Genomic DNA, 27,845 nt, shown 5'->3' with positions numbered 1-27,845 from the left:
GCACATACCTTAATTAAAAATACTTTATTGTTGGGGCACCTGGGTGGCTCAGTCAGTTAGGCATCCAACTCTTGGTTTTGGCTTAGGTCATGGTCTCATGGTTTCATGAGTTCAAGCTCTTTGACGGGCTCTGTGCACTGAGTTCCCTCTCTCTGTTCCTCCCCACTTGTGCTGTTTATGTCTCTCTCAAAATAAATAAATAAACTTAAAAAATAATTTATTGCTGAAAAATGACAACCATCTTCTGAGCTGTTTCAGTAAGTTGCAATTAGTGATTACGGGTCACTGTAACAAATATAAGAATGAAAAAGTTTGATATATTTAGAGAATCACCAAAATGTGATGCAGGGAGGAGAGCAGATACTGTTGGGAAAATGGCACTGACAGACTTGCTCAACTCAGGGTTGCCAGAACACCTTTTTTTTTTTTTTTTTTTACTTTTTTGTTGTTTTTACTATGCACTACATTAATTCAGTGCATAACCTTCTAGAAGGGGTAGATGAACATAACTGAGTTATTTTTCTTCAATCAGGAAAATGCTTCCTTAATCAATGTTCTTCAAACCCTTTGATACATAGTAATGATAAACTCCACACATGAGCCTCTTTCCATTAAACTCTACTCGTATGAATAATGGGCAACACTTTTTCCCTTGTCCCCTTTAGTGAGCCTTCGATATGCGCAGTGTCTATGCTGGGGATGATCAAGCACACAGTCATGATGCCAATCTGGGCAGAATGTGGAACCACATTGCATTATGGTGGCCAAGGCCTAACCCTTCTATCCTAGCCCTTTAAAGGCGACCCAGCCTCTGGGTCGCCAGAGGCCTTTAATTTGTAAAAAATGCAATATCTGCAAAGCACATATTAAGGTGAAGCTCAATAAAACAAGGCATACCCATATGTATTTGAATTTTTTAGCATTCCATGTGTTCTCTTTCAGAACAGTGATTATTTGTATGTTGTCCATATTTGTCATCTTCTTTCTATAATTTTATGTCTTTGTTCTTTTCTATTTCATTTTGATATTTCCTCAAGCATGTCTTCTTTGTCCCTGACTATATTTTTATCCATATCTATTTTACCTTTTGCTGATTCCAACGACAAGTTCACCTCTGTAATAGTTTCATTTTATTCTTTTATTCATCCCTGACCTGAACTCCATAAATACACTTCTCAGCTCTGTTCTCTCTTCATCTCTTTTTTGATCTCTTGTTAGTCTTTCAGGCTCTCTCTCTCTTTTTTTTTTTTTAAGAAGGGCAAATTTTAGGAAGTCACCACTGGTCAGCCTACCTCTCTTTGAAAAACAACAATAAAAAATAAACTACTTTGAATAATATCGTAACAGGAAGTAACACACTGGAAACTGAAGAACTGAAGAACGGGATCATGTATTTAGAGGCTCTTAAGTTTAGTTTCCCTGTTGACTTAATTTGTGGCCCTCCAGAGGCTGACCCAAGGAAAGGATTTGGGTACAGGAGGCTTTACTTGAGATGTATTTCTAGGAAACACCAATAGGTTACTGGAGAAATTAAACGAAAGAGAAGAAAGCCAATAAAAGTGTTGTGTGAGCAGTACTCAGTAGTCTTCTTCCTTTATAGGGAAAGCCCCAGTTCTCCCCTCTCCTGTGTATCTCTTTACTACTCATGCAAAACACTTCACTTATGATACTTCTGGTCTCCAAATGTGTGGGAGGTTTTCCAAGCACCAAACAATTCCCCATGGCATCAACTGGGTATCCTACAATTTAGCTAATTTCTGACACTCTCTACCTGGAGACAGTGTCAGAGCCCACAGGTTAAGGGCTCAGTCCCACAGTACTACTGTCACTTTACTTTAGATGCCAGTTACAAGTCGTAGATCCCCAGATTACCCACAACTTCTGTCTGATTTGGATACAAATTGGGGATTCCCATGACCCCCTCCTCAGGTTCAATTAATTTGCTAGAGTGGCTCACAGAGCTCAGGGAAACACTTGCTTACATATGCCAGTTTATTAAAGGATATGATAAAGGATACAGATGAACAGCAAGAGGGAGAGGTGCACAGGATGAGATCTGGGAGGGTCCTGAGCACAGGAGATTCTGTTTCAGGGAGTTGTGGTGTTTTACCCTCCCAGTGTAGATGTGTTCACTCACTGGGAAGCTCCCTGAACCTCTCACTATTGGGATTTTGTGGAGGCTTCCCTACATAGGTATTCCCTACATAGGCATGATCAATCATTAACTCCATTTCTAGTCCCTCTCTCTCCTCAAGAGAGAATAGGAGGTGGGACTGAAAATTCCAAGCTTCTAATCATGGCTTATTCTTTCCGGTGACCAGCCTTCATTTAGGAGCTATCCAGGAGCCCAGAGTCACCTCATTAGAACAAAGGCACCCCTATCACCCAGGAAATTAACAAAGGTTTTTAGGAGCTCTGTTCAGGAAGTGGAGTCAAAGCCCAAATATTAGAACAAAAATGTTGCTAGTGCTCTCAGCACTTAGGAAATTACACAAGTTTTGGGAGTGTTGTGACAGGAATTGGAGAGCAGAGGGCAGTACACATTTTGTTCTATTATCTCACAGTTGTGCTATCAAACAAGTTCCTGCTGTGGACAGAGTCTAATCCTGCTGGGGGACACTGGGGAATAATTTAGAGCTCATACCTCAGGTTATCCCACACCTAAGGTTAAGGAGCTAAAGTATCTATCTACTGTCTACCAGACGGTCATTAGTTGAGGGCTGCTTCCAAAGGGCATTAATTCCTCGGCATGTGTAAACTATAGTGTGAGTTCACACTGCTGGCCACAGAAAACCTTTAGTCAGGGAAATGAAGGCATTGGGATATGAAAGTCAGGCTGGTGTACACAGAAATGATAAGTGTGAGGGAATATTGGCTGGGCCTGACAGCATCAGATATACCTGTTTTTTCATTCCAGGTGGCATGGATGCTGACTCTACATGGCATCCTGGTGGCAAGGCTCTATGACCCCAAAGCTGAGGCAGGGAGGGGACCAAGTGGAGACATGGGAGCCTGCAGCCAGGAGGGGCTGAGAGGAGGTTATGTCAGCACTGCCTAAGCCGGAAGAACAAGGTAGGAATTTAGAAGGCATACAGTGTTATTTCACAGGTCAATTGTTGGACATATGTTATTTGTTTCTGTCTATAACAATTCTGACCCTTTTCAAAGCTTCCAGCCTCTTTTTTAAAAAAGTTTATTTATTTTGAGAGAGAGAGAGAGCACACATGCTGGGGAGGGGCAGGGAGAGATGGAGAGAAAGAATCCCAAGCAGGCTTCACAATCTCAGCACAGAGCCCAGTGTGGGGGCTTGAACCCACGACCTCTGACATTATGGCCCAAGCCAAAACCAAGAGTCGGACACTTAATGGACTGAGCCACCCTAGCACCTCTCTAACTTCTGATTAGTAGAAAAAAATTGTTAAGAAAAAATTGTTAAGAAAAAAATGTTATGACATTTAAAACTTTCTCTAGCTCTATAGCCTCAACAGTCCTTTTGGGTCAAGTTCAGTCTCAAGAAGGATATGCTCAAGTTCTGAGGTATCTTCTGTTCTCACATCTCCTACCTGTGGCTCCTCCACAGGGGAGCGGAAAGAGAAGTGTGTCTTACCTGACCTTCTAATGGTGGAAGAGTTGAAGTTCTCAGGTGTGATATTCTCTGTGTCTTCTGGTTTCTAGGGTGTAAAAAGGATAATTTTTATTCATGTGAGATTTAGGTAGAAGGTTTATTTCATTTAGCCACAATCCCAGTTATAATAATTCTTTACTGGTTTTGCCCACACTAGTGCATATATTTGTTATCTGCTCATTTTTCTCTTCCCTCTTATCTGGCAACAAAGTCCCTAATCCTCTGGACACAGAAATGGTCATGTGACCTAATCAGAGTGCATCACCTACTGGTCACAGTGATTATTAATTTAAGGTATGGGCTTGTAACTCAGGCTGATCCTCAGAGATTTTTGTCAGGATTTTCAACCTGGAGCTGAGAAGAAATTGGAAGGAAGTGAATCTGGATCTACAGAAACAATGTCCCTTCCTTTCCTTCCCCTCCCCCATGGGTTTCTGTTAAGTTTCTCAGGATCCACCTAAGAGTGAAACCATATGGTATCTGTCTTTCTCTGTATGGCTTTTTTCATTTAGCATAACACCCTCCAGTTGCATCCACGTTGCTACAAAGGGCCATATTTCATTCTTTCTCATTGCCACGTAGTACTCCATTGTGTATATAAACCACAATTTCTTTATCCATTCATCAGTTGATGGACATTTAGGCTCTTTCCATAATTTGGCTATTGTTGAGAGTGCTGCTATAAACATTGGGGTACAAGTGTCCCCATGCATCAGTAACAATGTCCCTTCCTTGGTGGAGAAATGTTCTGAGAGAAATGAGAATAACATATTCACTGAGAAGTGGAAATGAGAGTTAGAGGAGTCCTGTTGAAATCCAAATTTCTGCTTCCAATCACATGCAAAGCTAACTCTACCTTTACCCTTCTTACAGTTTGGTTATGTGGGCCAATTAATTTCTCCTTTTAGGGTTTGCTTCTAATACTTGTAACCACAAGAATCTACAAGGGAAAGTTAATATTGTTGCTTTGTTTGTAAATGAATAGATTTAATGAAAAGTAAACTCAAACCCTCAAGAATGTAAACTTGTACAACCACTTTGGAAAAACATTTTGGTATATCTGCTGAACTTAAAGATATGCATACCTATGATCTAGGAATTCCACTCCTAGATAGTCACTCATAAGAAACTTTTGCACCTGGGCACCAAGAACATGTCTAAGAATGTTTATAGCATTGTTGTTGTTGTTGTTGTTTTGTAATAGGAAAAAAAAGAAAAACTCAAACTGGAAACAAACCAAATGCCTTCTGTATGAATATAAGAATGGGTACTTTATGATATATATTCATACAATTGAATATAAAACATTGAAAATAAAGTACATATATATTTATTGACATGGCAAATCTAAAAAATATAATGCTGAATAAATAACATTTATTGAGTTTTCATCCTACCACATGATTCTATTTATATAATGCTTAAAACATGTATAGCTAAACAGTATGCATAATTGTATATACAGCATACATGTGGCAAAAAAAAAAAACTGCAGAGAGAAGCATGGAGTGATATTCGTAAAATTCAGAATAGTTTTTATCTTTTATGGGGGAGAAAGGGAAACAAAGATTTTGTTGTATTCTATTTCTTAAGTTTTGTGGTGGGCACATGGGTATTTATTATCATTCTTTAAGTTGTGCATATAAATTGTACTGTTTTGTTTGTATGACAAATTTCATTAAAGCAAATCCAGTTAATTGATTTTGAAGTAGCATATTATTAAGTTAGGTCCATTTTCTGGCTCCAAATAATAAACCACAGGAAATTAGAAACATTTAAATTCAGTTGCGTGGAAGCAGTTGTCACTAACTCTGAGACCAAGTTGATTTTATTTCAAGTTTCTAGCTATTATGTAACTTAAAGCAAATGATAAAACAAACATGGGTATCTCATCCCAAACAGTTTTATCTAGATGTCAGATAGTATTAGTCAATTTAAATAATGAAATGATAAACCATGGCCATTGACTATATTTTCATCTTCTAATGTTCTGGTTAACGTCTTAGTTTAGTTTCTGAAAACATCCTGCATTTATTTTGCTGTAGATGTGTTTAGCCAAAGTCGCAAAATGACAACTTTTGTCCTTGTGAATCTCAGAAAATTAGTCATATTATCCTTTAGGACATATATTATTTCTCCATGTGGAGTTGGGAACCATAGAAACTATGGCTGAAAGCATTGTTGGAATAAGCAAACATGACTATTTTTAAGACTATGAAGATTTTGAATACAGTCAGCACTCATGAGTAAGTCATATGGAATTAGATTGGCTATATATTTAGTGTTGAATGGATCCTGGCAACCTGTGTTCAAATGCCTTCCAGTTAAACATCACAACACCTCCAGGGTGAGTCCTCTGGGTCAGGACACAGATAAATATTTACATGAACCTGCTGCACAGCTGTACTCTATTATTTTAGTAGTTCATGTGGAGAGACAACTCAAATGTCTAATAAGAATGTCTAGTGTCTCCTTTTAGCTTTACCTACTAAATTTGCCTCTTTAAAAACCTTAAAAAATTTTTATTGTGACATATAACATACATACATAGAAATACATAAAACACAAAAGTAAATAATTATGTTTAAGGGGATACTAATGTAAACGCCACCTAGGTCAAAAAAATAGAACATGGCCATCACTCTAGAAATCCATCATGCATCTTTCCTCATGGCAACTCCCTCTGCACCTTTTAGAGGGAAGCACTATCCTGGTGTTTTCATTAATTCCTTGCTTTGCTTTGTAGTTTTGCCTCCTAACTATGCATTCCCTGAAATATAGTTTAGTCAATGCCTGTTTGTTTTTAATGTTTACAATCATAGCGTTTATGTTACTGCCTCTGGCTTCTTTTGTTTGACATTGTATTCCATTGGTTCCATCCCTGTTATTATACATAAGTGTTCTCTTAAATCTCCTAAATCTCTCTTATATCCTTGATCTGTCATGTTTTATAATTTCTACAGCACTCTAGCGATGGGAAGTATCAACAATTCTACTTTGGTATGTATGTAATGGTAATCTCTCTGATTCTTCCACCATACAATATTTTTAAAATTTTGTAACATTTACTGAGTATCTACCATGTGCTAGGACAGCATGAAACCCTATTCATGTAATGTTGCTGTACTCAGGATAATTCTGAATAGTGGGTAGGTTTAGCATAGTACATATTTTCACAGAATAAACTGAAATTTAGAAAGATAGGCTAAATTCAAGGTATAGACTCTCTGATATTCACTTATCAGATTTAGTTACACTTAATTATCAGTTATCAAATATTTTTATTATACATTTATTGAGATGGCAAATATAAAAAATATAATGCTGAATAAAGAAAATTTATTGATGATTTTAGTCACATTGAGTAAAATAAGTAAACTTGCCATTTCATAGTAGTCTTTGTCTATCTCACCAAGCTCTTGATATTTTGCCTTAATGTTCCATTGGTGCTTGTATAGTTTGTACTCCCCTTATGGTAACAGCCTTTCTTCTACTATTCATTACAAAAATTCATTACTTTACATTGACAACTTCCTTCTGGGCTATAGCACCTGTAGGTACTGCTGTCTGTGAACTTCTTTTCATAGGAGGACTAGAGAGATGACAGCTCCTGTTATAGGAATGCAGGGAGAGGGCAGTCCAAATAGGCAGGGTCACAGGGTGGTAAGAGCACAGAGCTGGGAGTTAGCCATCTCAGTTCTACACTTGTCATTATCTAGCTATGTGGCCTTGGGTAAGTTATTTAGCCTCTCAGGCTCAGTTTCATCATGTATAAGTGAGGGAGTGGGTCAGTAATTTTCAAACTGTAATTCAAGAACCATCCTGAATTCTCATTTTAAATGCAGATTTTCAGGCCTCATGGAAATTTCCCAGTGTGAGAGTCTGTATGTTTAACAAGCTCCCTGAGTGATTCTGATGCTCACCATGAGTGAGGGCCAAGTGAGACAATTTTCTTATTTTATTTTATTTTTTTAATTTTACTTTGTTTTATTTTATTTTATTTTTGCAGAAACTACTCAGACAGTGTCTCTTCCCTCTTACTCCCCCAAAGGAGGAGAAGAACGATTATCAATGACCAAGGACAGCTGCAAAGACAACACCCAGAGTGAGCTTCACAGGAAGGAACACTGCACCCTCTCCTCACAGTTTCAGGTACTCTACACGTTCAGAGAAACTTCTCTAGTAACAAACGATAGAAATGATCCCTGAAGGTATAGTCTTGACAAGTGTCTGATTTTAAAATCCTGGGATAGAATTTGAACTTTTGGTACCTTAGTATCTTTCATCAGATACTTATTTCAAAGAGTTCTGTTTTCTTTTGTTAATAAAAATAAACATAAAGCCATTAAAATTTAAGATGCTAAGTAAATACTGACTATCATTGCATGGAGTAAACAACAATAACACAGTCTAAGGTACTAGTTATCAAAACAGCTTGGGACTATTTGGTGTTCATACACTGAATAAAAATATTAGTGCCTCAATAGAATTGCATCCATATCATTAAGAGGTATTAATACAGTGTTGCAGGAAAAAGCAGCATCGCCTGTCTACAAGACACAGCAGGATCAATATGATTGACAAGGAATACAGAGTTCCATGCAGTCTTATTAAGAAAACAAAGCAGTTGTTTAGACTCTTAAAAGTCAGCTTATTTAATTATAAAATATGCCAAATATATCACCCAACAGATTGGAGACAGTCTGTTGGCTGATTTATTTTTACTTTGATATGGCACTCCTTGCATATTTTTCAAATTCTTAAGTGTCTATTCAGGAGGAAAAATCTCCTGATACCATTTAATACTTTCCTGGGGGATATTCTTTATATTCTGAGGAATTGAAGTCACCCAGCTAATTGCTTCCATTTTTTGTGTTTTCTGTTTCACGAGGAATAACCAAACTGAAATTCTGTAGCAGTTTTGACTTTTCTCACTCAACAAACTCTTCGGTGGTTCTCAAACCCATACCTGAGGCAAGCACCTCACTTATCAGTGAGAGGACTCAAAAACCAGTAGGTAGGGGGTGTAAACCAAGTGAGATGAGAACAGAATCTCCAGGAATATGTGTAATTTTGAAAAGTTCCCAGGGTATTTTTCTCTAGTGTTTGAGTTCCAAATCTGGGTCCCAAATCCATCAAATAGCAATTATTCATATATGTATTCATAAGAGGCTAAAAAGCTTTAAATACAGTACTTGTTATGGTCCTGTAAAAACAAGACATTACAACTGGGAGTAAACAGGGAACTTAACTACCAAAAGTATATAAACGCTTGGCCAAGAATGATACTATTTTCAAAATAGTATGGTTATTGATCGCTACATTGGTATAGACATTTTTACTTTCTCAAGCTGTTTCCCTTTCTCTTTTTACCGTTGCCTTCTTTCTAGCCCACTAGTAAGGTAAAACAGATAAAACTTCTTAGTAATTATTCTCACTTCCTTTTCTTCCTTGTTTTTCATGAAAGACCTGGAAATTAACTTGACCCCTGAAGAACAGGTAGATTGATTACTTGAGAAAAGGCAGATAATATATCAATTAGAAGGAAGGGTATGCTCAATGATTAGTACATAAGAGCAGCTGAGAAGTCCTTCTTGGCTGAGGCACAGTAGGAGGGTGGGTATGGGATGTATAGGGAGGACCAATCCTGGTGAAATGTCAAATGTCAGGCTGAAGTGTGAATAAGAAAGAATGAGGAACCATTGAAGATTTTAAGGAAAGAATCACATTCAGTAACTGCCATTCTAGAAGATTCATCTGGCAGCAGGATAGTGTATGACTTGGAGAGAAGAGCAAGCGGAAGCAGGGAGAGTAGTTAGGAGGATTGAAAGCAGATCCTAGATGAGCATGTCTCCTTCACTAGTTGCCATTTTGTTTTTCTTAACTTCGAAACTTCTTCAAAGAGCTGTGTTCACCTACTGTCTTTGCAATTTTATTTCTGACTCATTACCTCACTGAAATGGTTCTGACGAAGATTACCAATGACTTGACTGCTAAATGGAAAGGTCTCTTTTCTATCATTATTTTCTTTTACCTACTCTGTAGTGTTTAGAAATGCTGACTTCTCTCTTCATCCTTAAATATTTTTCTGTTGGATTTTTATAACATTGTTCATTTTTCTCTCTCCTCATACTTTTGATTACTTTTAAGGATCTTTTAATGATTCCTTTTACTCTGTCAACACCTTATATATTGTGAGCATCTGGAATTTCATTCTTAATCTTCTTACATCTCACTTGTGAACCATCCACACCACTGCCAACTTCTAACTCATGGGCTTCTATAACTTTGCTTATTGTCTGTGGCAAATCCCAGAGTCACAGCTTATGTTCACATGGTTCTCCCAAACTACAGACTTATGTTCCATTGCCTTTTGGACATCTCCACTTGAATGACCCATAAACATTTCAAAATCAACATGTTTAAAACTAAGCTCAATATACCCCTTCCAAAGCCTGCCTTTCCATCTCCATTGCCTATCTCAGTTAATGAGTTTGCTTTCCAATTATTTGGCTAGGCTAAATCTATCCATGCTTCTCCATTAATATTCACATGTGGCTTATTTTGTCTTGTCTTGCTGGTTCTTCATCTTCTCTGTACCCCATTGCCCCTGCCTTTATTCAGGTCCATGTAGTTTTCCACTGAGACTCTTTCTAACTCATCCCATTCCATTCAGTCTCTCTCTACTTTAGTCTAATCCTCCACACCGTCATCAGCCATATTTTTCTAAAACATATCTATACACCTCTATAGTTCTCTTCTGATTGAAAATAGCTCCCACTCTCTTTGGTGTTAGGAAAGAATCCAAAATTCCCATTATGGCATTCAAGGGATATTTTGGCCTTAAACAATTTTTCCAAGCTTCTCTCTCAACATTGCTCAAACACTTAGTCTCTGCTTCATTTAGGCTAAATGATGATGGGAACACAATCCTCCATTTCCTGTCTCTGTAGTTTTGCACATTTCATTCCTTTCACATTCCTCCTGAATTCTTCACCTAAGAAACTTATTCTCTTGTCAAAGGACAACTCAAATCACCTCAGAGACTGGCTTATTAATGCTAGACCTGAGGGCATCATTATCATAGATTTGGAGTCTGCTCCTCAGTTTAGCAGGACAGAAATCTTAAATTTTCTGAGCATTCAGATCCAAGTAGATTGATTCATATCAGTTGGACTCATGACATTCACATAAATATAACACTGAGCCTGTTTATTAACTTACACTGAAAGCATAACTATCAGAACTTAAATTTCATAATCACTAGTATGAGAACTTGCTTCTCATAGGAAAATCTCCATGGGAAGCTACATTATAATTAGGTTGTTATTGAGCATTGAATTGGTGCAAGAAGATTAAGGTGGGTGATCATAATGGCTGTTGCCAAGACAGACTGATGCATCTGTCTGTGTTATAAGGATATATGTGCCAAGAAGCCAGACTGAATGTGGAAACATGGCCAACGTTTTGCCTATCTGGGATAATTCTAGAGACAGACTAGGAAAGCTATTGCTCCCTTTTTTAGACTGCAGAGCACACTATGTTCCTTTTGGTTGCACAGCCTTTCTCTATAGCTGTGGAGCTTGAACATCTCAAGCATTTTTATCTGTGATTATAAATGTAGCCCTTGTAATTGTGATGTCTCTGATGGATTCTCCTGCCTGTGCCCTGCCAAGGAACTTTCAAGAATGCTTGCTTGGGTTTATGCATAAGCCTTGATCATCCTTCTATGCCATAACCAACTGTATAACCTTTAAATCTTGGTATTTCTAAAAGGGCCATCTCCAATTTGGAGTTCTGTTTTCCATGCACGGATGGGATTATACATCTACCACCTAATAACTACAGTCATCATCCTTTCTTGCCTGTAGTATAGCATCTTAAAGGTCTCCCTTAGTCCACGCTTGCCCTCCTATAATCTATCCTCCATATAGCTGAGTATTGTTCAAAATCATGTCACTCCTTTGTCCACACTTGCCCTCCTATAATCTATCCTCCATATAGCTGAGTATTGTTCAAAATCATGTCACTCCTTTGTCCAAATCCTTCTAATAGCTTTACACATCACCCAGAGAAAGATTTTGTCTTCCGTTATTCTCTCCCTGGATGACTCACCTCCAGCCCCACTGGCCTTCCCACTCTTCTGTGAATAGACCAGGTACCTGCCCTCCTTGCACCTTGTATTTGTTCTTTCCTCAGCCTGGCTCTCTCTTCTGCTGATAGCTTCTTGGCCGTCCCTGCTCACTACATTTAAAATAGAAACCCTCTTCTCTATTTCCCTTTCCTTCATTGCTCTTACACCATTTAATCCACTGTGTATTTGTTTGTCTGTCATCTCCATCTTGCTACTGGATGGTAAACTCCACAAGGTTTGAGGCTTTGTCCCTTTCATTTTCTGCTGTGTTTCCCAGGAGAACTGGGCAGTGCAGGGCCTGCCATGGAGTAGGTGCCCCATGAGCATTTGTGGAATAAATGAATCCAAAGTCTTTCCCTTCACTTTTTTCATGGAGATGCAGCTATTTATTCTTTTTTTTTTTTTTTTAATTTTTTTTTCAACGTTTATTTATTTCTGGGACAGAGAGAGACAGAGCATGAACGGGGGAGGGGCAGAGAGAGAGGGAGACACAGAATCGGAAACAGGCTCCAGGCTCTGAGCCATCAGCCCAGAGCCCGACGCGGGGCTCGAACTCACGGACCGCGAGATCGTGACCTGGCTGAAGTCGGACGCTTAACCGACTGTGCCACCCAGGCGCCCCAGAGATGCAGCTATTTAAAAGTAATATAGGTACGTGTCTTTATATTCCTCCCCCCTTATTTTTTCCAGGAGGAAAAACTTGTTAAGGCAATAGAGAAAGTATTTGTTTTTGGTTTCTGTATTAATCAGAGTTCTCTAGAGAAACAGAACAAATATGATGTGTAAATATATGTATATGTATATGTATATGTACATATATATATATGGAGAGAGAGACAGAGAGACAGAAACGGAGAAAGAGACAGAGAAAGATTTGAAGGAATTGGATCACATGATTGTAGGGGCTGGGGAGTCCAAATCTGCAGGATAGACCAGCAGGCTAGAAACCCAGGTAAGAGTTCATGCTGCAGCCTGAGTTCAAAGGTAGACTGCAGAATTACCTCTTCCTCTGATGAACCTCAGTCTGTTTTCTCTTAAAGGCTTCAAATGATTGGATGAGGCCCACCCACATTATAGAGGATAATTTGCTTTACTCTAAGTCTTCTGCTATAAATGTTAATATCTAAAAAAATGACTTTATAGCAATATCCAGACTGGGACTTGACCAAATATATGGATGCCACAGCATACAAAAGCACATAAAATGAACCATCACAGTTCCTCACTTCTGGTTTTTCTGGCTACTGCATTCACTTGGGATCTACTGAGAGCCATGTTTATGCAGCTAAATATTGCTGGTAATTTGTGTTGAATCTCATGGTTGCTTTTATTTTTCCACATCAGCATAAAATTTGTTAGTTTACTAGTTTACTAGTTTATTGCTAATTTGCTCCTACCTTAGCTTATCCAGTCTTTTCTGATGAATAGCTTATTATAGTTCCCCTAGTAATGAATTTATAACTCAAAGCATCTTCTAAATTGATTTTGATACAGATTACTTTTTGAAAAGATAGACTGTTAAAATACACAAAAACAAATTTTTAGGTTTGAAAAATACACTCAAAGTTATTTCACCAAAAGTTACCTGAGGTTTAAAAAAAACGACAAAAAGGTATTTTGGACATGATTTGAAATCAGAAATTTATTCTATACTATTTTCTAGTCTTCAATAATACACTTTTATTTTCTCAAATACTGTTCATGCCATCATTATTCTTGAAAACTACTTTTACCCAAGCAGTTATTGGTTGTAAACTCCTTTGATTACAGCCTCGTGGATGCCAGGATCACGAGTTCAATTCTCCCCGAATCTAGTGATGTCTACTTGCTTTGGGGCCTGCAGCACAGCTTTTGGGGCCATCCCCAGCTGTTGTGCAGATGTGTGGTTTGGGCCTACGGGCACTAAGAGAATGGACGGATGTGTGCAAAGCTGTAGTTATTAATGTGAAGTCCATTGAAAGTCCATCACCCTATTCACTGTGATTCAGTGGTGTACACAAAAACACACAGAAAAAGAGAGAGAGAGAGAGAGAGAGAGAGAGTGTGTGTTTAAAAAAAATTGCCTTTATTTATTTGCATTTTCCATCCTCAAAAACAGAAGGAAAGACTACCAAGGGAAAATTTTTTTAATGCTCCTCCTAGACATTCTGAAAACTTCCCTAACATTTCATGTACTTTTTCAGATGGTGTTTTATGTTAGCCAGAAAATCATGATCTCATCTCTCAGATTTTCCTTTTAAACACCTTTAGAGAGGTAGGTAAGATGTTTGTAAAGCTAATGAAAATAAATATGACTTTATCTTTTGCTTCTAGAACACTTTAGATTAGGTCATGCTTTTGGAATACTTTGAGATATCTGGCACCCAAGCAAGTAAATTTCTCACTACTTTCTTTCCTTATCTTCTTTTTTTTTTCTTTTTTTAAATCATGTTTTGAAAGTGTGATTAGTATTCTGACAAGGGATTGGGGAAATTTTTGGTTTGGTGGTAAGAAATCTCAGTTACGTGTTGAATAACAAGGTGGTTTGAACAGGGTGATTAAAAAATGACAAGATGGATAATTATTTGATATTTCAACTTTAGGTTGTGCTCTTAACAATTCTTAGAACAGCTTACCTGTCATCCATTGCTTTCTGTTTGTCCACTACTAACTCATTTCAATAGAAGTATAAAGCATTAAGGGTTTGAAGTGAGGGTCCTTAATTAGTCCTGCTGCTTTAGTGGATCTCTTTCCAGCTTTTTCATGGGGACATCTTTTCAGATTTTATCAAGGTTGGGTGAGAATGAATTTAGAGCAGTTCATCTTTTGTTGAGAACTGACGCAGCGTGCCCATTTAGTGGTAGTAGATCTTATTCCTTCCCACTTCAATGAAAAAACTGATTAGAGGGACTTATAAAAAAGCTTTATGTAGAATTTGGTAGTATGAATTTGTAAGCCTTTAGCCACGATTTCCGTAGATTCACACAGTGGCAAACTGGCCAACATTACACCTTGTCCTTGGCAACTATTTTCACATTAGCATAATTCTTATGATGTTATTTTTTTCTTTTTTCATTTTAAAGCCTTTCTTCATATTTTCCTTATATAATTAGAAAACACATTTAATTATAGAAGCAATTTATGTATATACTCTTGCTGTAAAAAAAAAAAAAAAAAAGCAGACATTCTAGATTAAGCCCAAGTTCCTTCTGACCACTTCTGGTCCCTGATGGTCTCTCCAAAGGCAATAACTGGTATTACCAGTTGGTATGCCTTCTTGCAGCCCTTTCTTTATGAATTTATATACATATATGTATAGGGTATACACAGGAATATAGTATGGGTGGGAATATACAGTTAAAAATGTATCACATTGTCCTTGTTTCTATTTCAGGTCTTTTGGTGCCCAGAATATTTATTATTTGAATTTTGCTCCACTTGATTAAATTTATCTGTGGACTTTGTCACATTGCAGACTTCCTTTTCCTTATCAGGTTCCTGCATATTTCTAGTGATATCCCTACATATTTTCTTTTTATTTTGGCCCCATGGTATAGCAGAATGTGATAACACACTTGTAACTCTCATACACTGCATCTTATCACCAAACATATTCTAATCTCAGCTAGCAAACTAGGGCTGCATCAAATAAAATTGGCCAGAAAAAAATGCCTTTTCTTAAAGTTTTCACTCTTGGTTTGGTGGCTATCAGGAAAGTTTTAAGTGGCACAGAATACCAGTTAAGGGTTTTTGGAAAAAGGAGCTGTAATTTTTAACCTTCACTTTCCTAGAAACATAGAGGGTTACCGTGGTAGTGAAGTGATCTTGGAAGACTCATACTCTGAGACAGAATTATCCTTTCTCTGAAATGGAGAAGATAGATCAGTTGGTGAGCAATATCTCACCAGTGGCCACCCTGTAGCCAGGGCTTGCATTAGATTTATTCTTGAAAAAAGTTAAGTGAAAGCCAACTATGTGTCAATAACATCATATTTTAAGTGGAGGAAGGGAGTGTCTCAGCCAGGAATTCTAGTTGGAAGATAGCCACCCAAACTATAGGATTCCTGAATTCTGAGTCTGCATGCTTTCTTTCAGTTCCAGAACTTACACCACAAATGGGTTCTCTTTTGTCTTGGTTCTATCAATCGTCTGCCAATAAATTAGCCAGTCCTGGGCAATCTTGGTGCGATCTCATGTGTCTTGGGGTTAGGGAATGAAATGACATGGTACAAACATGGATGTCTGGTTGGTTTCTTGGGTGGGATTATAGGTGAAGGTAGTCTGAAGAGACAGAGGCTGTGATTGTGAGGCAGATACCCCTAGATATGTCTGCCACTAGGAGCACATGCAACTATTTAAATGAAAAGCCTTTTGGTGATTATGGCCAAGTAGTTTATTCATTTTTTTCTTAGAAAAATGCTCTGCATATAGCACAACAAATACAATAAAGTACGTGTCATTTCCAGTAGAGGCATGGTGTAATTAAAATTATTGGAATGCAGTCTGATGTAGTGATGGAAAATTTTAATTTTTCTCCAGAGGAGAAAAATGAGAAACAGAGTGTTTCTCTTATTTTAATTTCAATCCTGTTAGGAAATTTACATTTGCTCTTCTGTTTTCCAAAAATACAAGTACAAATTATATTTTACAATGTAAGACCATTTCATAAATGTAACTCTTTGCTTTCTGTTGCCCATATCTGATACTGCAGCAAGATATCCTGGTTCTACTTCTAAAATACATCCTGAATCTAATCACTTTTACCATATTTGTTGACCACGGTTTTTTGTTTGTTTGTTTGTTTTCTTAAAATCCTCTAACATCTAGTCCCCCAATTAGACTAATGCCAAACTCCTTATCATGGCCAAGAAGCCTTCATGATCTGACATTACCTGTTCCCCAGATTTTATCACCACCTGTCTCACTGCCATCTACTATGTCCCAACCTCTGTAGCCATCTGCCTCTTCCTGCAATAGCTACGCTTGTTCTCATCTCCATGTGTTCTCACTTGCTTTGTTTGTTCCCTCTGCCTGGCACTCTTTCCTCAGATCGTGACATAGTTGGCTCCTTCTCATCTTTTTTGGCATAAGTGCAAATGTCACCCTTGCGGAGAGATTTTGTTTGACTCTCTGAGCCAAAGTAGCCTCTCGTCACCACAACTCTTTATTTCATCACCCTTTTGAATTCTCTTCTAGCTTTTTTTCACCATCAAAAATGAGCTTATTTTATTTTTAGGTTCCTGTATTTCTTATCTGTGTCTATCTACTGCAAGGAAGGTCCCCAAGTGCAGGAATTTTTATTGTTTGTTGATGTATTGTCAGTGCCTAGGGTATTATCTAACATATGATCATCACTCTAAATATTTTTGAACGAATGAATGAATAAAGGAAAGAACAAATGAATGAATACTGTCATGCTTCATATTCTGTTATGTTTCTTGCAGTTTTATGCATAGTTGTATTAAGATATTGGGTGGGCACAAATTTTGAAATACAAGGTCTTATTGTCCCTGGACCTCCTCAGTGTTATCATCACAAATCTAAATCCTGTCTATATGTCTACAGACACATATATTAAATCTTCACTGGGAAATTTAATATGATCCTCCCATCTCCAGAGGACACAACAAAGAGGCCAGCAAAATTGTCCTTGAAGCCAGACATCTTGGTTTGAATCTAAGTTCAGTAGTTTAGTAACTTTGCCACCTTAGGCCTGTGGCTTATCAGATGTAAATGCCTGATACAATGTGCAATAATGGTTGTAGTTGTTGTCCTCACCACAATGTATATCACTTTTTAAAAAATCTTTATTTATTTTTGAGAGAGAGACAGAGTGTGAGTGGGGGAGGAACAGAGAGAAAGGGAGAGACAGAATCTGAAACAGGCTCCAGGGTCCAAGCTGTCAGCGCAGTGCCTGATGCAAGGCTCGAACTCACAAACTGTGAGATCATGACCCGAGCTGAAGTTGGCCGCTTAACCAACTGAGCCACCCAGGCACCCCTGTATATCACTTTTATAAATGAATTCATGGAACATTTTTGTGTGTCATCTGCCATTGTTACTAGAAGATTGGGGTCAAGATTGAAAAACAGCAGTTGTGAGAAAAAAATTTTTTTTCCAGATAATTTGACCAGTTAGTCAGATGCTATTTCAATATGGGTAGTCTTTTAAACAAGTTTCTTTATAGTAGCTTTTATCAAGAGCCAAAATGAATAGATATAAATGAGAATTTAGTGAATTTAACAGTGTAATGTCTTATAAAATTTGAGAATTTTATAATTCGTAGGTAGAATGTAGAAAATCAAAATGAAGTTGGAGATAGATAGATTGGTTTTTGAAAACAAAAAAACAAAACGAATGAAAGCCGCAATGGAATACCACTTCATGGGTTGCGTGGGTGGCTCCATTGGTTAAGTGTCCGACTCTTGATTTTGGTTCAGGTCATGATCTCACGGTTGTGAGTTTGAGCCTTGCATCCTGCTCTGCACTGACGGTGAAGTCTGCTTGGGATTCTGTCTCTCTCTCCCTCTCTCTGGCCCTCTCCTGCTCACACATGATTTCTCTCTCTTTCTCTCTCTCTCTCTCTCTCTCTCTAATAAATAAATAAACTTAAAAAAAAAAAGAAATACCACTTCATACACTGTAGGATGGCTATAAAAAACAAACAAATAAACAACCTCCAGAAAATGGCAGTGGAACACTTGTGCGTTGCTAGTGGGAACGCAGAATGATGCAGACACTGTGGAAAATAGTTTGACAGTTGCTCAAAAAATTAAACATAGAATTATATGACCAAGTAATTCCACTCCTAGGTATATAACCTAGAACTTGAAAACAGAGATTCAAATAGATACCTGTATGCCAGTGTTCATAGTAACATTATTCATAATACCTAAAAGATGGAAACAATCTCGATGTCCATCAACTGATGAAGAAAATGGATAAAGAAAATGTGTTATAGCCACATGATGGAGTATTTTCAGCCTTAGAAAGGAATGAAGTTCTGATACATGCTACAACATGAATAAATCTTGAAAACATTACACTAAGAGCATGAAGCCAGTCACAATGGACCATATATTGTGTGACTCTATCTATATGAAATACCCAGAATAAGCAAATCCATAGAGACACAAAGTAGATTAGTGATTAGTGAGGTAGATAGTAAAGGCGATGAGTACTGACAGCCAACTGGTACAGGGTTTCTTTGAAAGAGGACAGAATGTTACAAAATTAGATTGTGGTGATGGTTGTATAACTTTGTGAATATACTGAAAAATACTGAATTGTACACTTTGAGTGACTGAATTGTATGGAATGTGAATTTTATTTCAATAAAGGTGTTAAAAATGTTATTTGGAGTAAAAATTACTATTGGGATTTATAAATAAGAAATTGTATACAAAGGCATCTAAATTGCTCAGTGTGGGGGTGCCTGGATGGCTCAATCAGTTTAGTCTCCGACTTCAGTTCAGGTCATGATCTCACGGTTCCTGAGTTTGAACCCCTGCATGGGACTCTGTGCTGACAGCGCAGAACCCACTTTGGATCCTTTGTCTCCCTCTGCCTCTCCCCTGCTTGTGCTCTCTGAAAAATAAACAAACATTGAAAAATCTCTGAAAAATAAATAAATTGCTCAGTATGCCACTAGATGGCTTCAATTTAAACTTCAACTTATTTGTTAACCTGTAAGAGTACGTTCCTAGTAGTTGCATACATATGTTTATCTGTGTTCATTCCAAAGTGAGGAGAGAGAACCACGGGTTTTAACCCCTATAGATTCCACTTATTGCTATTCTGTTGTAATACTTATTATGGTGAAAAACAGATAAATTTCAGGGAAAATGTTTTTGTCTCTCATTACCAATTTTCTTCCCTACCGCCATGTATGCCAAACTGCAAACTCCTTGTGTCCTAAAATCTTTATATGGGACACCTAAATTTGGTATAAGGAAAAACTCATTATTAATTCTTTTCTTCTTGAGCCAAAGTATTATAAATTCTATTTTTCTATGCCTACCATTCATAACAATTTTGTTTTGTGTTTTGTTTTGTTTAAACGACTTTTAGGCCAAGACCCAGTTCCAAGTCTCTGCCATCTAGTGGCCATACTGAAGAAATACTGGTTTTCTACAGCTTTAGATGTACAAAAAAGTTGGTAGACAAGAAACGTTAAGAACCATCAGCAAATTAATGACTAATCTTTATGTTTACTCTAATTCAAAGCACTGAACTATGTGTTTACATAAAATCTTTATGACTATATCATTCTTTTATATTCTTGGTGTTGACGGCCTGAGATATAAAGGCTGGAAATTCAAGACATACAAATTCATTAGTAGATTCTAACCACTTACAATTGAGGCAGACTAGATTCTACAAAAGCATATCTGTTTGCAGTATATACAAAAGGTAAATGAAGAATTTTTTTGTCAGTAATATTACCTATATTTAATCTTAAGTTCTGACACATATACATGTTAAATGTTGGTATGTTCATTCTTTTACATTATGATTTAATTGATTGAATATATTTTCTCACATGTTCAGAGTGATGACTCTCTATGCCATGGGCTATTTATATGACGGATGAAATTAGGTTTGTCATGTTAAAAATCAAGAATATGGATGTCTCATTCCTTAGAATATGTAAAATCCATTGTTGGTGCTGCCTTTACCTACTGACAACATTATAATAAAGCAATTTAAAAAGCTGTTTTATAGTAAGTACACTACATTACTCATAATAAGCTATGCTTACTTCAGAGTTATTTACTTTTATAAAATTTGATAGTATAATATTTGATTTGGATCAGCTGATTTTACTCAACGACAGAAAGATACTTCTTTATTAAAAATGGAAAATACCTGATGTTAGTTTAAAAGGTAATATAAAGTACAATTATTTAAAATAGAAATGAGGTGATTCATTTACATTGTGGACTCATTTTACCTCCCTTCTCAGTAAATATTAATTTACTTTTGGAAAACTCGTGTCAGACATGTGGACGACATATTCAGTAATAACTTGGGTGGAGATTTTAATAAATCCTGCTTTCAGATACTCCAGCTGCAGCATTTATGTTCAAATGAACCAAAATCTTATTATTATGGATGAATGTAGTGAATATAAGCTTAGAACTTAATCCTCAATAGATCATCCGTTTTGGAACTGATACTGGCAGACTGAATTTTTCTATCTCCTTAGAAAATAGAATAATTAGCATGTGTCTGTGTCTGTAAATTATAGAGTTGTACATTCTTAATAGGGTTGCACAGGAGAGGGGTTGCAGAGGGTAGTGAAAATAAATTTCCTCTGGGAAGTAAGAACCATCTTTTCTTGTTGGCAAACCTCAACTCATGGCTACATGAACTGGGCAGGAGCTGTTACAGCAAACCCTTTGCTAATGCCCACACTGAGACAATAATCTTACTCCCTGTATCCTCTTGGTTTATGTACATATTTGCCTGATTTTAGGGTGTGATTACCCATTATTTTTCTAGGGTTGATGAATTTTCATAAGTTCACTGGAAATCCACATGGTAAGTAGTATTTTAATTTTTTAAGAAAGATCTACACAATTTGTTCCTGAGAGACCTGGATCTTATACTCTTGTCATTTGAAGGCCAGGGTGAGACATCTAGCTAAACTATTAACTCTATCCTAGAAATCTGTATACATAAGGATTGTGAAAAGAAAAAGTGAACAATGTAGCAGTGTTACATTTGTAATAGAAGTGTAGAAATGTTAGGTCTTGTAATAGAAAAATATAACTTCAGTTGTAGCTGTTCGAAGATTTTTAAGGGGCTGATTTTCTTTTAGGAGTGAATGTGGGGGAAAAGAAGCGATGTCCTTGAATTATCTCTTTGAAGATATCTATTGTTAATAAGAAAGAAGTAGAAATTCAGGAAAAGACCCACACGTGTCAACAGAGAAATTATGAAAGAATCCAGGAGAGGTAGTTGTCTCTGATGCCAGCGTACAAAGCATGAATAGGTGTCAACAGTTCACAGAAATATATAGAAGCTGGAAGGTAAAGAACAGAGAATAACTGGTTTTGAAGAAAATTCCTCATGACCTTGGTTTCTTGTCCAAAGGATGGGGCCACTAGAGTCATTACCACTTGGTGACAGAAGAGGGCAGCAGAGAGCTGCCAGTGTGGCCTGGTTCCCACAAAGTCCATTTGGGAGATGAGGGTACAAGGGAAAAGCTGGAAAGAGAACAAGAAACCCTCTCAATGAATGTTACAGAAGTGCCAGCTAGGCTGATTAAGTGGTGAAATCCTGAAGAGTATGCCCCAGCATGATTTTCTAGCCCTAGAATGCCTTTCCTTAAAGGACCATTCAAATACCCACTTTAGCATGGCTGGGCAATGAATAGCTCAACTCCTAGGAGAGACACCAAACTGTAGTACTTTATCCAGAGCCTAATATTCACATTTAGCCATGTTAAGGGTGCAATACCAGTAGAGATATTAATAGTTATGAGTGACCCTCTGCCTCTATATCAGGTGCTTGTGAATGTCACTAAGTTTCCATATAGCCTTTTCTCAGCACTTGGTATTATCTCTGGGTGTCACACTTGAAGTTGATTTATACATGACTTCCATCTTCTTGATCTCAACATAATTTCAGAATCAAATCCAGATGATTTAAGTACTCTAAAAGAATCTCTCCAATGGTTCTGGACAGTGCTTTTGTGTCACACTTGTTCCTGAAACTGTGATGGGTAACACTACCACCAAGAGCAAGGTCAAGTTCAAGGTAGTGAACCAAGGTAGGGAGGATCAGGCTAGTGCTATTGTACTAGGAAGGTAGGGTTTAGTGTCTATATTCATTTAGTAAATGCACTAATAGATAGATTAACTATTTCATTTTGTCTGTCACAAATGAGCAGGCTTGGCTCAACTTTAACTGAAACCAGAAGGAGGCTGGACGTTCTACAGGTGGTGGTTAGTTGTTGATGGATTCATTAGGTGTTTATTCTCATCTACTAGTAGTAACACATTTGAACCAGCTTGTACTGACTCCTAAGTGCCAGTTGTTAGCATCTCATTTATATCACATTGGTAGCTTAAAAGTGGCCATGAAGGACATATTTACACCACAGAAATGGGAAAACCCTACAAATGAGTCTCCACCCTTCCTTTCCTGAATGCTGCTTGTTAACCATTTTCCAGCACACCACTGACTAGGTACCAGGCACAATGCTAGGCCCTAATTCTGGAATGGACAGAGACGATAGGATTACCTCACCATTTTCATGCTTTTCACCTTTTTCTTTTTAATTATTAGACTCTCCAATGATGCTCAGTATTATAAACTACGAAAGTGGAAAATTACCATTTCCCCACCTATCTTCTGATTTTATAGTCATAAATGGTTTTTCTTCTGAATGTCTAGTTCTGGTAGGATGCCAAATGGTTTGGGTCAGGTTATGTGCATACATCAAATAAAACCTACACTAGCATATGAGAAACGCAGTGTTGACTTTGCTGTTAGTTAACTTGGGTGAGACAAATGTCCTCCCCAAACCTGAGTTTCTTGGTCTGTAAAATAAAGGGGCTTGGTCTAGTGACCTCTGGTTATTCTAACATTCTGGATTACAAGTCTAATTTTCTTTTGGATTTCCAAGTATCTATATACTTAGAGAGGGTTATTAGGCATCATCTCTAAATAATTTACCCCACATCTCTATTTTAAACCACTTTTTGTTCCCCAAAACGTGATGTGTCAAGTCTCTGGGCCTTTGCATTTAATATTCCCTTTTATGGATTGTCCTACCTTCCCCTCTGTCCATCTGACAAAATCCTGCTCCTCTTTGAAGGATCAGCCTATGTGTGACCAGCACTGTAAAGCTTCTAGGATTCTCTCGGCACCCTTTAGTGTTCTCCTCTCCCACTGGCACATGTGGAGGCTACATGGCAAGGAATCTGACTGTATGCTTGGGCACTCCAGAGTCTCTCTGCTGGCTCAACCTTCTGTTTATCTTCTTGAATTCATTTGTTCCATCTGCTACTGCTTGACTTTCACTTCTTCGCCTACCACTCCCCTTTGGACTTGATGTGTTAGAGGAGCTCTTTGGATATTACTTTCATTCTCCTTTTGTTCTTGACCCCTAAGGGCCATTTCCTTTAACTCTCATACCTTGTTTCAATTCCTGAAATCCCAGGCCTACTCACAGACCTAATTCCCTGAGAGGTGTGTTCTGATAAGAGCTCGGAAGTACTGTAAGGATGAAACTGTTCTTTCATTTATGTGTTCTCTGTTCACTTATGTGTCCACAGTTCATGTATAGACCATAAAAGTGCTCAAGGAATTCTTGTTGAGTGAATAAACAAATGAATGAATAGGATGAGAAGAACTAACCCAGCAGAAATTCTGCTTAGGGACCACTAGTGAAATGCATGCTTGATCTCACTTCTTGTATGCTGGTCATTGAGTTTGGGTTTTTACCTATGGATTGGTGATTTTCAAACTTTTTTAGGGCTTCCCACAGGATATGAGAAAACTGGATATTTTTACCAGCAAAATAACATACAGCATAAAAAAGTTTGCACAGAATTTCAGTACCCTCAAAAAAATCCCTTTGAAGGCCATTCCTGAATGTCAGGCAAATAACCTCTCTATTATACACAGTGGGGAAGCACTGGAAGTTTCAAGTCTGAGAATGACATGATAAAAATAGCACTTTTAGGAGGCATTCAGGATAGACTGGAAGGATGGGAACTCTGAAGATCTAGAGGATCTTGGTATAAGGTGACAAAGGGCTGAAATATGATACAGTGTGGGCAGACATAAGAGATATCGGAAAGGAAGAATAAAAGGCTTGATTACCAGTTGTATGGAAGAACCAACTAACAATTATTCTGTGCTCTTGAAATAGAATCCTTGAACAATTTAAAGATTGATCTCTTAAAGAGACAAAACATGATAATCATCACCTGATTTTAAAGAGTGATACTGGCACATGTAAAATAAGTTAATATTTCCAAATCTATTGACTCATTCATTGGGAACAGTAAATTTGCATGCCCAATTATCTACTGACCACTGGCACCTTTCCCTTTCTCCCTCTATTCCTCCCTTCTGGTATTTTTAATACAAAGCATATCATACTTTTCTATAAATTATGTTTTTCCAACTTTTAAAAAAATGAAATAACCTTTTTCTTCTGTTTGGTGCTCAATTTAAACAAAATATCTTCCTGTAAAACCTGTGCTTAATTCTGTTAGACTTTTATCACGTTCAGGTTGGTAAACTCATACCTCAGTAATTCCCAATTCTAATTTATGATATTGCTAGTGTGCAAGGAGCATGAGTAACTCTGCCCAGAAATGCATTAAAAGCACATAAGATTTAGAAGATATCAGGCTTAGTATACCTTAAGAATAGGTATTAAGTGAACTCTGTGGGGATAAAACTTAATAAATTTAAGTATGTGAGAGAAACTTAATACAAGCTCAAGTCGTTTAGAAATTCCCTTGACTACATCTCTATCAGAAGATAGGCAAAAGTGGTCCATTTTGTTCTTATAAGATTTTCTGCAACTTTTAATCATTTTTCCAGCTGATTTGTTTTCTCCTTTTCTCTTGTCTTTGGGCAAACACTCCTTCCCAGACTTGTCTCTTCACTTGTGTCCTTAACCTTAGTCTTTCAATTCTCTTCATGAAAACTGACCCACTTATGGTCTCCTGTCTTCATAACATTGCCAGTTTCTTACTTTATTGGCTCTTTCTCACCAGTGTACAAACAACCTCAAGTGGGTTTGCTGTCATTTCATGTACCCATCCTCTCCTTCTCCTTTGTTTCTTTGATCAGATCCATTGTGGCCTACTCATTTTGCCTCACCTCCCAGTCTATCTTTGCATTAAATAGGATGCATGGTGGATTATATTGTGGTAAAAGATTCTCAATGGCTTAGTGAAACAGAAATGTATACACCTTTACATCATAATCTGATGCAGGCTGGGCAGGCCACTTTTCTCCTAGTTGCAACTCAGAGACACAGGCAACATCTAGTTCAACACTGCCGTGTTAGACTTGAGTCCTTTGTTTTCAGCCACACAGCCAAGGGAAAGAGTATACATATAGAAGATATCCTTGATTTTAACTGCCTAGACCAGAAGAGACATCTCTCGTTTGCCTTTATGTTCTACTTTAAGAACTGGTGGTATTGCCCCAATTTGATGCATGAGGGATACAAAATATCTAGGAGCACATAGATATTCAATGAGCACCAATGATCTTGACCCCATTCCCATCTCTTCATATCATGTTTCTGTTCCCACCTCTCTGAAGGAGTGAAAGAGCATATCATGAACTTGACATCATCCATGTCCTTCAGGCTGCATTGGCTAGTGCTTTGGAAGGCAAGGTTATAAACACTAAATTGAATATAAGATTTGGAAATTTAAACTAGCCTAGACTGGACTAGATTTTTAAAATATTCATAGTGACCTAAAAGCTAGAGGATCTGCCTGAGATGCTGTTAAGGTCAGGAAAAGAGATTTGACAAAATATATTTGAAGACAGTGATTGGGAAAAAAATAAAATGTGTAATGTTTGCACCTTATTGGGTTCAAGACTGTCCAATATTAAACCTAGTTGAGAAAATATTAAACTTACTTGAGAAAATAATATCTTTAGATATAAAGAAAACTGACATTTTATTGTTAAATGTAAGCTATGTGAAAGAGCCAAACACTAATAATGCTATTCTTTTGTCTTTGACTAAACAAAGACTGCTTTACTTCAGTTTAGGTAACAGAAAGGGGAACTTAATCACATTTTAAATTAAAATCAAAGATAGATCTTCTAAAAATAATTGAAATTTGGTGAATGTCTTTCTGCTAAGAGTGCTGTGAAACTCTCATAATTAGATTAATGTGTTTAATTCCCCTAGAGTATTGCAGTGTGACTCAGCCCTAATCATAAGGCACATCACACCTAAACAAAGTAAATGCCTTTAATGTCCTTGCAGTGACCTCTTGAGTGGAGTTTTCAAATTTTCATACATATTTTTAACTTCTGGAGACTTTAGTGTAAATTATGATTCAAAGATAGAGTTTAATTAATAATGTATGTCCATGGATAATTAAAAAGAACTCTTCTTTTATGGAAAAAAATACATTAGGTATGAAGAAAATGTCTCAGAAATGTTCAGAGGTTTGGAATGTGCTTTATATATGTCATCTCAACTTTACTATTTCTTAAACCATCCCACTGCAATTTGAAATCTTCTTTGTTTTTAAAGATCTGTAGGGAAAAAGATTTCAACATTGCACAGCTTAACCATCCTTCCAGTCACAACCAAACCTGTGCATTATTGATTATACTGAACATTCTTTATTGTATATTTCTTAAAGCCAAGACTATCGTATCTTACAAGTTTTCTTACTTATTACTTATTTGTATGAATTGTTTATACATCAATAATTTTAAATCCATTTTCCCTGCTGGGAGACACAACCTTTATTTGTTATGAAATGGCAAATTGCTGGGATCCCAAATAATGTTGGGATTGAAAAGATATTTATCCCATGATTTTAAAATTGCAAGGACCCTACCAGCACATGTATGGCACCACTTAATTTTACAGAGCCCAAAGAACTCTGCAATTTCACTGACTGGGGGCAGAGCTGGAACTCAACTGATTTTCAGGCCAGTGCTCTGTGCTTTATATAATAATTTCTTCATTGTGTACACCTCTTTACATACACTAGATGGAAAGGCTGATTTAGGGTCTCAGCAAGCAAGATTAATAGCAATAAGTAAAAAGTACTATGGACAAATTTAGAGGGGATAGACAAAATAAAATCCAAATTAGAGCACCCAAATATATAAAAAATGTATAATAAACATAAATGAACTCATTGAAAATAATACAGTATTAGTAGGGGATTTTAACAACCTATTTACATCAATGGAGAGATCATCTAAAGAGAAAATAAACAAGGAAACAATAGCTCTGAATGACACACTGGACCAGATGGACTTAACAGATATATTCAGAACATTTCATCCTAAAACAACAGAATATCTATTCTTTCACATACACACAGAACATTCTCCAGAATAGACCACATATTAGGTCATAAAACAGGT

The 27,845-nt window shown here is 37.2% G+C and overlaps 1 non-coding gene and 1 pseudogene across 1 annotated transcript; both read right to left on the bottom strand.

Annotated features, from left to right (window-relative positions):
- Nucleotides 1-544: 544 nt before the first annotated feature.
- LOC112862918 (NADH dehydrogenase [ubiquinone] 1 alpha subcomplex subunit 1 pseudogene) lies at nucleotides 545-751 on the bottom strand (annotated as a pseudogene).
- A 6,885-nt stretch (nucleotides 752-7,636) lies between these two features.
- Nucleotides 7,637-7,846, bottom strand: LOC112863032 (small nucleolar RNA U3). Its single transcript, XR_003223861.2, has one exon. It is a non-coding gene; the product is annotated as a small nucleolar RNA U3 (small nucleolar RNA).
- Between the last annotated feature and the right edge of the window lie 19,999 nt (nucleotides 7,847-27,845).

Source organism: Puma concolor, chromosome B2, assembly GCF_028749965.1.
Source record: "Puma concolor isolate L17-30 chromosome B2, mPumCon1.1.hap2, whole genome shotgun sequence".
In the NCBI taxonomy this organism is placed as follows: domain Eukaryota; kingdom Metazoa; phylum Chordata; class Mammalia; order Carnivora; family Felidae; genus Puma; species Puma concolor.
This window is presented reverse-complemented; position numbering and strand designations above follow the sequence as displayed.